Source organism: Hesperophylax consimilis, chromosome 15 (genome assembly GCF_061612785.1).
Source record: "Hesperophylax consimilis isolate HC1 chromosome 15, BYU_Hcon_1.0, whole genome shotgun sequence".
Classification (NCBI taxonomy): domain Eukaryota; kingdom Metazoa; phylum Arthropoda; class Insecta; order Trichoptera; family Limnephilidae; genus Hesperophylax; species Hesperophylax consimilis.
Window position 1 is genome coordinate 28635640 of NC_142850.1, and position 10165 is coordinate 28645804.

General features: G+C 33.9%; 1 protein-coding gene across 8 annotated transcripts in view; it reads right to left on the bottom strand.

Moving 5' to 3' along the window:
• LOC149417587 (uncharacterized) overlaps positions 1-9513 on the bottom strand; it is a 201898-nt gene extending 192385 nt beyond the window's left edge. For 4 of the 8 annotated variants that reach the window (XM_089640428.1, XM_089640426.1, XM_089640427.1 and 1 more), the window contains exons 1-2: positions 9172-9480; positions 8297-8589 (exon numbers count right to left, since the gene is read on the bottom strand). The gene's annotated coding sequence lies outside the window, so the exon portion shown is untranslated. Of the gene's footprint in view, positions 1-8296; positions 8590-9171 lie in introns of all 8 variants that reach the window. The other 4 variants (XM_089640424.1, XM_089640422.1, XM_089640423.1 and 1 more) reach the window with 4 other exon arrangements.
• Positions 9514-10165: the final 652 nt, after the last annotated feature.

Here is a 10165-nt window from a genome sequence, read left to right on the forward strand (position 1 = left end):
ACCCGGCGTTGGTCTACTTTTCTCCACTTTCAAAAAATATAATATCCATGTATTATATATATAAACCTTCCGGAAGAAATTCTCTAAATGATAGTGAAAACTAAGCGCACAAACAGACAGACGCGGAAAGCGACTTTATTTTATAGTATTTAGAGATTAACTATCTCTAGAAGATAACCATAGAAGAATTTAAATGCACACCTCTATGAAACCAAAGGTTTCGACAGCAATTTGAGAAAACTAATGAAACTTTGTGATTTTTTTTTATTTTATCAGTTAATTAATTTCGCTATTTCTAATGTCTTTCTCGGGCGTCATTGACTTCACCATTAACTACTGTATACCACAATGTTACTGTTAAAAAACTACATTACATCGACTTGAATTCTACTCCGTGTCTCATTCCAATGCAGATTCCTCTTCTACCATTCAAACCAGTCTCTAAAACCCCTCCTGGCACTAAGAATAAATATTTTCAGCGATATTACGTATCGAGTTGTGCACTATTAAGAGATTTTTAAATGAAACGAATAAAAAATGAGGTGACAATAATAAGTATTTTTCATTTTTAGTAATTTTTTAATCTAATGATTAAATTTTAAAGTGTATTTCATCAACTTAAAAAAAAAATTGTGGGTTGTTTTTTGCGAAGAGGTAGGTAGAACGGATATACCGCCACACAACACTGTAACCAGAGATGTGATTTATTTCAAATAAATCCATTTCAAATGGAAATGCAAAATGCAAAATGGGTATTTCCCATTTTGCATTTTAAATGCTTTTCTAAAAACCATTTTGCATTTTAAATGCTTTTCTCAATGCATTTTCCATTTTAAATGCTTTTTGCAACATTCTTCCTACTATCTCCACTGATCTTTTTTTCATAAGCCCCAAACATCAGTCGGTCCTCAACCTCGCTATGAGAGATAATTTACATTTGTCAAGTTGCTCCCTGGTAAGAGCCCTGGCAATTGAGTGATACCATTACAAAAAATACTGATTCAAATACTGAACATGGGGCCATGACGCTGTAATATTAAATGTTAGATAGCAGTTTCTATGTTTTTACGTTGGCAACATTAGTCCCGCGCAAATTTTTTGTGGTTTCATAATCTGTAGTCGTGATGTTTTTGGATTTACCATCATGTAATATATTTGTTCTACATTGATGTCCATTACAAAATGATAAAATTGTTTAAAAATTCTATAATTATTTTAATTGTTTGACCTGAGAAACCATTTTGCATTTTCAATGCATTTTGAAAATAGGTATTTTGCATTTGAAACGCTTTTCTAAAAACCATTTTGCATTTTCAAATGGAAAAGTTTTGACCCATTTCCATTTTGCATTTCAAATGGTTTTGGGTACCCATTTTGCACATCTCTGACTGTAACGCACATACAGTTCTTGATTCATCCACATTCACTCATCGACACAATTACCGTAATAGATTTCTTCCTCAGTTGTTCTGATTACATCTTCCAATTTTGTCTTAAAACATGCCGGTACTTGTATATATTTTTTTCATTAAAAAATGCCGTTGAAGTAATCTATCACAAAATTGCGCTATTTAAATAAACTGTTATTATTATCTTTGAATCTCTAAATAGTATAAAATAAAGTCGCTATCCGCGTCTGTCTGTTTGTGCGCTTAGTACTTCTAAACTACGCAACGGATTTTGATAGGGTTGTCACTATTTAGAGAATTTCTTCCGGAAGGTTTATATATATATATATATATATATATATATAATACATTCATATTATCCTTATAGAAAGCAGAGAAAAGTCGATGTTTTGTAATCATAATCTTACATTATTAACGCTGGCTAAACCTTGTGAGATACATCAAAATAATGTACTACGGAGTTGTGTATCTTAAAAAGGCCTACAGACACAGACATAGGAATTAATAGACGAGAAGATAATGGCGAGGGGTAAAATCAACTGTTGAAGAACGAAGTGAAGCTGACTGTGATTCGTCAATAAATCAATCTGACAGTAAATAGGCATCTCGCATTATAATATCACCATTTACTTCTTAAAAGTAAAATCTGCTTTTGAATGAATAGACATTTTTACATGGGAGCGCAAATTACTCGCCACGTTATGAACAAATTTGCGAAGTCCAAATTCGGCAAAAAAAATCGGTTCTATTTTCAGAGTCGAATATTTCGTTTAAGTATTTAGTTAAGACACTTTTATAAATGTTCATAATTTACTTCCCAGCAACCAACCAGCTTTGTGTTTCGCGTCCAGACGTTTCTCGATGTGATAGTAACAACTGATTCATATTATACGATGTGAATATGCTTAAAATAAAGTAAAATAATGCTTATATATGGAATGTAATACGACAATTGGGTTTATTCTCTTTTTCACATCTATTTTTACAAGTTTTCATATCACAAGTCAACATTTTGCCCTGTTATTTCGTAAAATGAACCGATGATGCCTCGACCATAGTTCGCACAAGAATGATGACGTCACGTTTTCAAATTTCACTTGAGGCCATACGCGAGCACAGCCGGCTCCAATGGAACCGGTATGGGGAGTGGGGATAATACGCTTTTAATCACTTAGGGCAGGTCTACTAATATTCATATGTCTATGGATATGTCTATCTCCTAAGGATAACCCCTAGCAACGCCGGGTACACGTCAGGTAGTTTTAAATAAGAAATATCCGCGTAAAACCTTCATTTTGACTTGTTTACATGCAATAAATGTCTCGCATTCGAAATGCAGTACATAGTTAAATAATATATATCAAAAAGCGCAATGAAAAATAACCTTGTTCATTAAAGACCTTCGGGAGAAAGTATGATGCTATTTATTGGAGTATGCAGTTGGTGGGAACGTAATTTGGAATTCCTGCATTTATTTCAACGAATTGCAGTTTCATTTTACACCGCTTTATGCGTTTTATAAGCCTTAAAATTTCTACATTAATGACGTGAGAATCAACACGGGGAAATAAAAATCAAAACTTCAACGTAATATAAAAGTCATCCAATTGAATTGGATCATACTTTTACAATAAATATGTAATATAATATGTTATTCAATTTATTGAATTAACTTTCGTAAGCACATCAATGTAATATTATTTAAATCACTGAAGAAGAAGATGAAATTTCTTTTTAAATCAATTGTATAAGATAACCCAACTGCTCCCAACAGTCGGGAGCCAGTGAGACTGTTGCATCACCAATTGGGGTATGTTGTGAGGCTGAAGGTAATGGGGAGAGAAAGGAGATGGGTAAGAGGAAGGTGAATTACGTCCTGGCTATGAAGATCTGGTCATCAAACACGGCGAAAGCCAATTGAAGTTTTCAATTCTGAAAGGTGGCCTTTTATCAAGACGTTACTGAGAGCAACAATTATTTTTATAAGCAATAATTATTAGCCTGAAACACTCATCCACATTGAAAAATCTCCTGATAAAAGATATATGACGCCAACGGGACTTGAACCCGTGTCCTTTCGATTTCCGGTCAACAGCTCTGACCACTGAGCTATAGCGGCTTATCTCTTATCAGCGAAATAATTCAATATATACTAGTGTTTCATTCAACAATTACTGCTTATTACATTTTTTCACCTGAAAACAACTAACTTTATTTTATTAATTATATTCATATAATTTTCTTAATTTTAATAGTTTTGTTTCCATATATAATTTTTTTGTTGATGTTCTAGGTTTGAAATGAAATAGCTTTTTGATTACTTTGTTTTGTATTATATGGCTAAATACGCTAATTAAGGGGGTGATTTTATCTTTAATATCTTGAATATGCTGTTTAAAAGTTAGGTATATTATTATTTAAAAGTTAGTATATTAACAAAGATAAAAGTTATTTTCTAGCCCTGTACGGTAAAAAGCACCCTTCAGGTTGATGTGATATTCCGTATAGTTTTTTGTGTTTAGTTTCAAATCAATCAGTCAAGGAAGTATGAATTATTTATATTCTGTGATTCACAGCAAGGAATGGATCAACACAATGCGACAAGGCACGTGTTGTAATAAATTTATATTATTCCAGAAATAATTCTCGGAATTTAATGCGATTGTTAAAATGTTTATGTTGATTGGATTAAAACATTCCATACTATGATAGCGCCAGCTGTTGAATCAATTATATATAATGAAATCATTATCTAATGCAATAATGTATCAACGGATTCAATAATGATAATATACATAGTAAAAAAATGGTTCACATTCTGTCACCTAACTAATTTAGTGTAATTTTAAAATACATATTGATTAGAGATTTCAATATCCCGGGAATCCCGGACCTTTACCGGCACCGTAATCCCGGTGCTGTGCTTTAGTCCAGTCAGTGGGGAGTTTTACCTTGCAAAAGGTTAGGTAGTAGCGATTTTGATATATGTTGTTAAGATTGGGACTCTAAGGAAAAAAAAAAGTTTTCGACCTTGGGAGGGTCGAGCTCGACCCGCCATCTTGGATTGAAGGTGCCAAAATTTGTTTTTTTCAAAATAATTGTGAAGTGGTCGTTTTCACAACCAAATTGTTGAGGGCAAACTTAAAGACAACTAAATTACCTACATTTTTTGTAGAAAGTTTTTTTTTGTAAGTCTAATAGATAACGAGTCACAGTGGCGGAAATGTGAATATTTTTCTAAAAAATGATGAAATTCCCAACATTGTAAATTTTTCGGGTTATTCATTACATAATTATAATAATTTTGCTAACTCATTTCCACACCACTATGAGGTAGAGAACATGTCGAATTTTTTTATTGTGGTATCCCCAGTAGGTCTACTTCACAGATTATTATTACTATGAATTATGTTACTATAAATTATGTTACTTAATAACAGTCTTCGTCATCAATGTCATCATCTAACTCATTGCCTGTGATACTGAGATTCTGGGCTTAATTTAGTTGTTTTTAAGTTTGTCTTGAAAAATTTGTTTGTTAAATCAACCACTTCATAATTATTTTGAAAAAAACAAATTTTGGCACCTTCAATCCAAGATGGCGGATCGAGCTCGACCCCCCCAAGGTCGAAAACTTTTTTTTTTCTTTAGAGTCCCAATCTTAACAACATATGTGAAAATCGCTACTACCTAACCTTTTGCAAGGTGGAGCCCTTTTTTATCCCCCACTGACTGGACTACTTGTCTTAATCCCGGTATTTCGGGTTTTTTGTAGGTTTCACGTCCTTGTTTCAACCGTGGGAATATATTTTTTTTATTGGCAGCAAGTCGTTTATTGCATAATATTCTTGAGAATAATGATTTTGGGGTAGGTTATATGTCGTTTCTTAGAAGTAAGAAAAGTTTTATTGAATCTAAATAACATTCAGTATTTAAGCTTGTGTGTTTGGATGTTAGAACAAAACAACGATAATCTCAATAGTTGCTGACATGTCGAAATCAGTTGTTACAACTCCTGTTATCCCGGGATTGAAAAATGGTAGCACCCATAGACATATGAGTAGCACCGTAGTCCCGATTCTGGAAAAAGATTCCCGGGATTGAAAGCCCAACTCTAGATGGAGCAAATTTTAACACAAAATTCAAAACACACGTTCCTAATTACTACTTATTACTTACATGCAGAATAATACATTCCATCTTACTGATAAACGTGTTTAAAATTTTACACTTCTGATAAACAACTATTGATGTATTGTAAACGGTTGTCCTTTAGTAAAATTTAAAAAATCGTTCGTTGGTAAGGCTTTTTTTTGTTTGTAACTGTCTGGGGTAGAAAAAGTGGATTAGAAAATTTCACCTGATTTTACAGTACCTATGTACCTATTCAATAGGCACTGCGTTTTACCTAATGGCATGGCCTATGTAATATTACTTGATGCTGTGTAGAGGATCTTTTCAAGGACAGGAAGAAGTGAATCGGTCTTGGTACGCAATTCTTGCATTATTCACATTCATACATTTTCTTTATTATGTGAATACAGTACAAGATTTTCAACTAACCTAACCATCCAGAGCCAGTGAGACTATGGCATCCCCAATTAAGATACGTTGCGAGGCTGAATGTAGTGGGGGAAGGGAAGCATATGGGGAAGTACCGGGCTATTCAGATACACGGCTAATACCATTTCCAGCAACGATTTAATTCTGGATGGTGGTCTTTCACCAGTGCGATACTAAGAATAATGTCTCTGGGACGTGCCGAAAATATACCATAAATATTATTTTTAATTGATAATTAAGATAAAAATTACTTGCGAACGCCGGGATTTGAAACAGCGATCCCCAGATTCGTAGTCAAGTGCCTTACCCTTCGACCACGTAGGCTGTACAACATCTGACTATTTGATTCATTTGATAGTGTTAAAACTACCAGGTACTTCAACTTCTTCGAGCATTGATAATTCAAAAATTCCTTGCCTTCAACCTTAATTAATAAAACACATTTCTCAAAAAGCTTTATCATTTAGATACCGCACATTTGCACCAATCCGTACAATACAGACATAAAATAAACAGATACGGATGTAAGAATGTACGGACATGGGACGAGAAACGCATAATATTACCTACACTGCAAATAAAAAAGCGAAGAATGCAAAATAACAGGGCAATACTTTAATAATAATAATAACTTTGTAATGGTTACTAAAAATCCAGGAGAAATCAGTAAAATAAACAAAAAAATTCAGGTACAGATAATAGACATATAGGCATCAAAAAGTAAACATGAGACCAGCTTGGTATATCACTTGATTTTAAGCTCGGCTTGGTTAGAATGTCAAGCTTAGCGCGGCTTAGATCATAATCCGTATATATGTCGTAAGCCCAGATATCGGCGATATTACACAATGATTTTATTAGAGGAATTTGCTTCTTTTCTCTTTGAAAACCAAATTACTGTCTACGTGGGTGGTATATCTATACTCTCTACTGTCATCGGGATTTCAAAACAGCCTTACTAAAAAAAAGGGGTGTAAATATTACGCGGTCAGGTCGGTTATTACAAGGTCAGAACAATGAAGACTTATAACCAGGTTCGAGTCAGGCTTTACAACACCAACGTTGAACGGTTGTGTAAGAACCTAATTAGTAATACGGAAAATATTTTAGGAGTGTTACGTGTTGATATTTTTATAAAGTTCCCCACTTCAATCAGCATGGTGTTATAAGCGAAGATCCTAATTTAAAATATTATTTGTTTTGCTTGAGTGAATGCACTATTCATGAAATTATAACGAATAGACCGCTGGAAAAACTGTCATAATGGTGAAAAATCCCTCTTACAAGACTATCCGTCTACTTTGGATTGAATCAATTAATAACATGTACATATTGTACATCCCCCATCGCTCTATGAACATAATAATCCATACTGAGAAAATTAGGCAATCTACTTAAATTTCGGTGAGATGGGAGTGCGTAATTACTCACGTGAACGTTACGTTTGCCATTGGCTACTGCTAGCGCCTCGGCGTCTAAAAAAGGAAACTATTATGCGGTTCACCAAGGCTTGAACGGCCGATTTTACCCTCTTAAACTTTAGCGAGGAATATCGCACATAGCAAGGATACGGACCGACTGATATACCGGGCCATAACTATGTATAAGTATACTCAGATTGTAATCTAGGACTAGTAGGTCTGTGAACAGTAGACCTCGCGTCAAAAAAATAATACATGCTTCTATTTTTCTCGTATATAAAATAAAAAACTAAATTTCATCTGAATCATAAGATTTGTAAGTAGCTAGCTAAATACCTACCCTTAATTATAAACCGAATAATATTTTATATAACTTAAAAAAAAAATAATAAGGAATTATACAATTTTTCCAAAGAAACGTCACCATCACAGTGACAATTATTTTTTCAAACTTTTCAAGCTGGTAGGTACCATAGTAATAAAAAATGCGAATAATAATTTTCAAATAAACAAGGCGATTTCACATTTGATAAATAATCTTTACTGAACCATGAAAACAGCCACTATCTGGAAACGGAAACGGAATGTACAAACAAATTGTAGACGGGTGAAATGCAAAAGAATCGAGTTAAAACAGAACATCTCTACGCTCAGTCAAACAATATATAAATAAAAATTCATCTTTCCTTGAACAAATTCCTTTCGTTCAAATTCTGTGAAACAACCCGCCCTAAAGGGTTGGAGTCAAACACAATCGAATTATTAAACTTTTTTTTTAAATTTTGATGTTTTCGGGGTAAGAAATCGGAAAAAGAAAGTGTCAAAGAAATAGAAGCTTACCAAGCCAACATTTATATCAATTTTTCAGCTAGCAATTTGTAATTATAATAGAAAATGGTTTACCAATAATTGATTCCTAAGATCGTCTGTTATTGTTACTGGTTCGATGTAGCTCCTTCGTTCTTGTAGTTCCAAGAAAGGGATCCATTTATGGGTCCAGTCTTCTCAGATGTCACTTGAACTTGTCACTTGTCACCAGTCACTGTTGTTGTCACTGCATCAAGAAGCGCTCTTGTCACCGACACAATTGGCTGCAACGTGCAATAGTTGTTCTTTGCATAATATGCAATCATAAAACTCACATGTTTAATGTCACTGCTACATGCATATCATAAAACAAATTGTTTGATGAAGATCTAATGATAAGAAAAAATATTATATTAGTAGTTACCTACTGTCAGAAACACACGTTTATCGTAAATATGTGTGACAAACACTGCACAAGTTACTGTCAACTTGTCAAAATATACTATTTGCACTGAAATTTCTTGTGACATCTACTTGTCAAGCTATATTAAAATTTTCTCAATTTTACAAATTAATTGCACTATTTAAAAGATTCTCTCCACAAGTTTATAGAAATAGTGATAAATGACAGTATATCCTCTGAGATTTTTTTAACAAATTGGTACGCACCTATTTTGTTTACTATGTACTTTTTCCCACTCAATTGTATTGATGTACATAAACTTTTACGAGCTTTAAAAATGCACAGATCTCAACACAACCATTTATCCAAGTTTCTACGTTACATCTACATAATATAGTTAAGGCTTGTCTTGTAAATAGAAATATATTATAATGTAATTAAATACAGCTATTTATTTTATTATATTATAAATGCCACAAGTAAAATTAGTTAAATAACACAAGTTCAAATCACAAATTCATCAGATAAAAATATAAGAATGAAGATTTGTCACAAGATGAATTAATACTTGTATCTCAATCCTCGATTCCACCACTAATTATGACTACAATGATACATCCAAGATCCAAGAGTGCATCAGATTCGTAAAACCGCAGAATCTGATACGAGCAAACTGCACTCGTGAAATGCAACGGTCAGCCCAGTGCATCGGTGTCGAATGCACATTGCAATTACATCGGAAGCAACAGTTCCCTTACTTTATAGCGGAATTATTAGCAATTTAATTAGCCCAACCACTAAGTCGGTGGTTAAAACAGAACTTTAACCGGCGTTATGCACACCAAAATAACAGCGTCAAAATACACACGCGACTCGACGATCGCTAGAATACTGAACGCTGAATACTGACTAGACTACAGTGACTACACAGACTCGTTCGTTTGTTCGACGCTCTGAGATCGCGAGCCGCGGTCAACAGCCTGAAATCACGGAGTAAAAATACTAACGAGCAAAAATGTTTTAACATCGCTCTAATCATGCTTAAGTAGGCAGAATAATGCGTATTTTTTGTTACTATGTGCTTAAATGCTTACCTGTTGTTTGCAAGTCGGGTTGTTCTTGGGTCGGTCCGCAAAAGATCAATATCTCACGCCAGCTTTCATCTTTAATAAATAAACGTGTTTAAATCTTTTCTTCTCAACTGTAGCGTGATACTTTTTTGTAAAGTGTTTTAAATTTACTTTTTAGTTTTGTGACAGTTGCTTTATTCAGGTCGAAAGTTTCGTTCTTGTATAAAGAAGAGGATAAAAAAACAGCCTCGGTATTCTCCGAAAGATGGCAACGGAGAGTTGCCTCGGATATAGGTGAGTGCTTTAGTCGTTTTATTCCTCGACATCTCTCTTTTCTTTTCCCTTGCTGCTTTGGTTTACAGGTTTTTCAATCGACAAACATTGGATAGCAAAACAAGGGCCAAAAGACACAATGAATAACCATTTATTATGGCTCGGCGATCTGTCCGTGATCTAGAATGGTACTTTTTATGCAGTTCTGGGGAGCTTTTG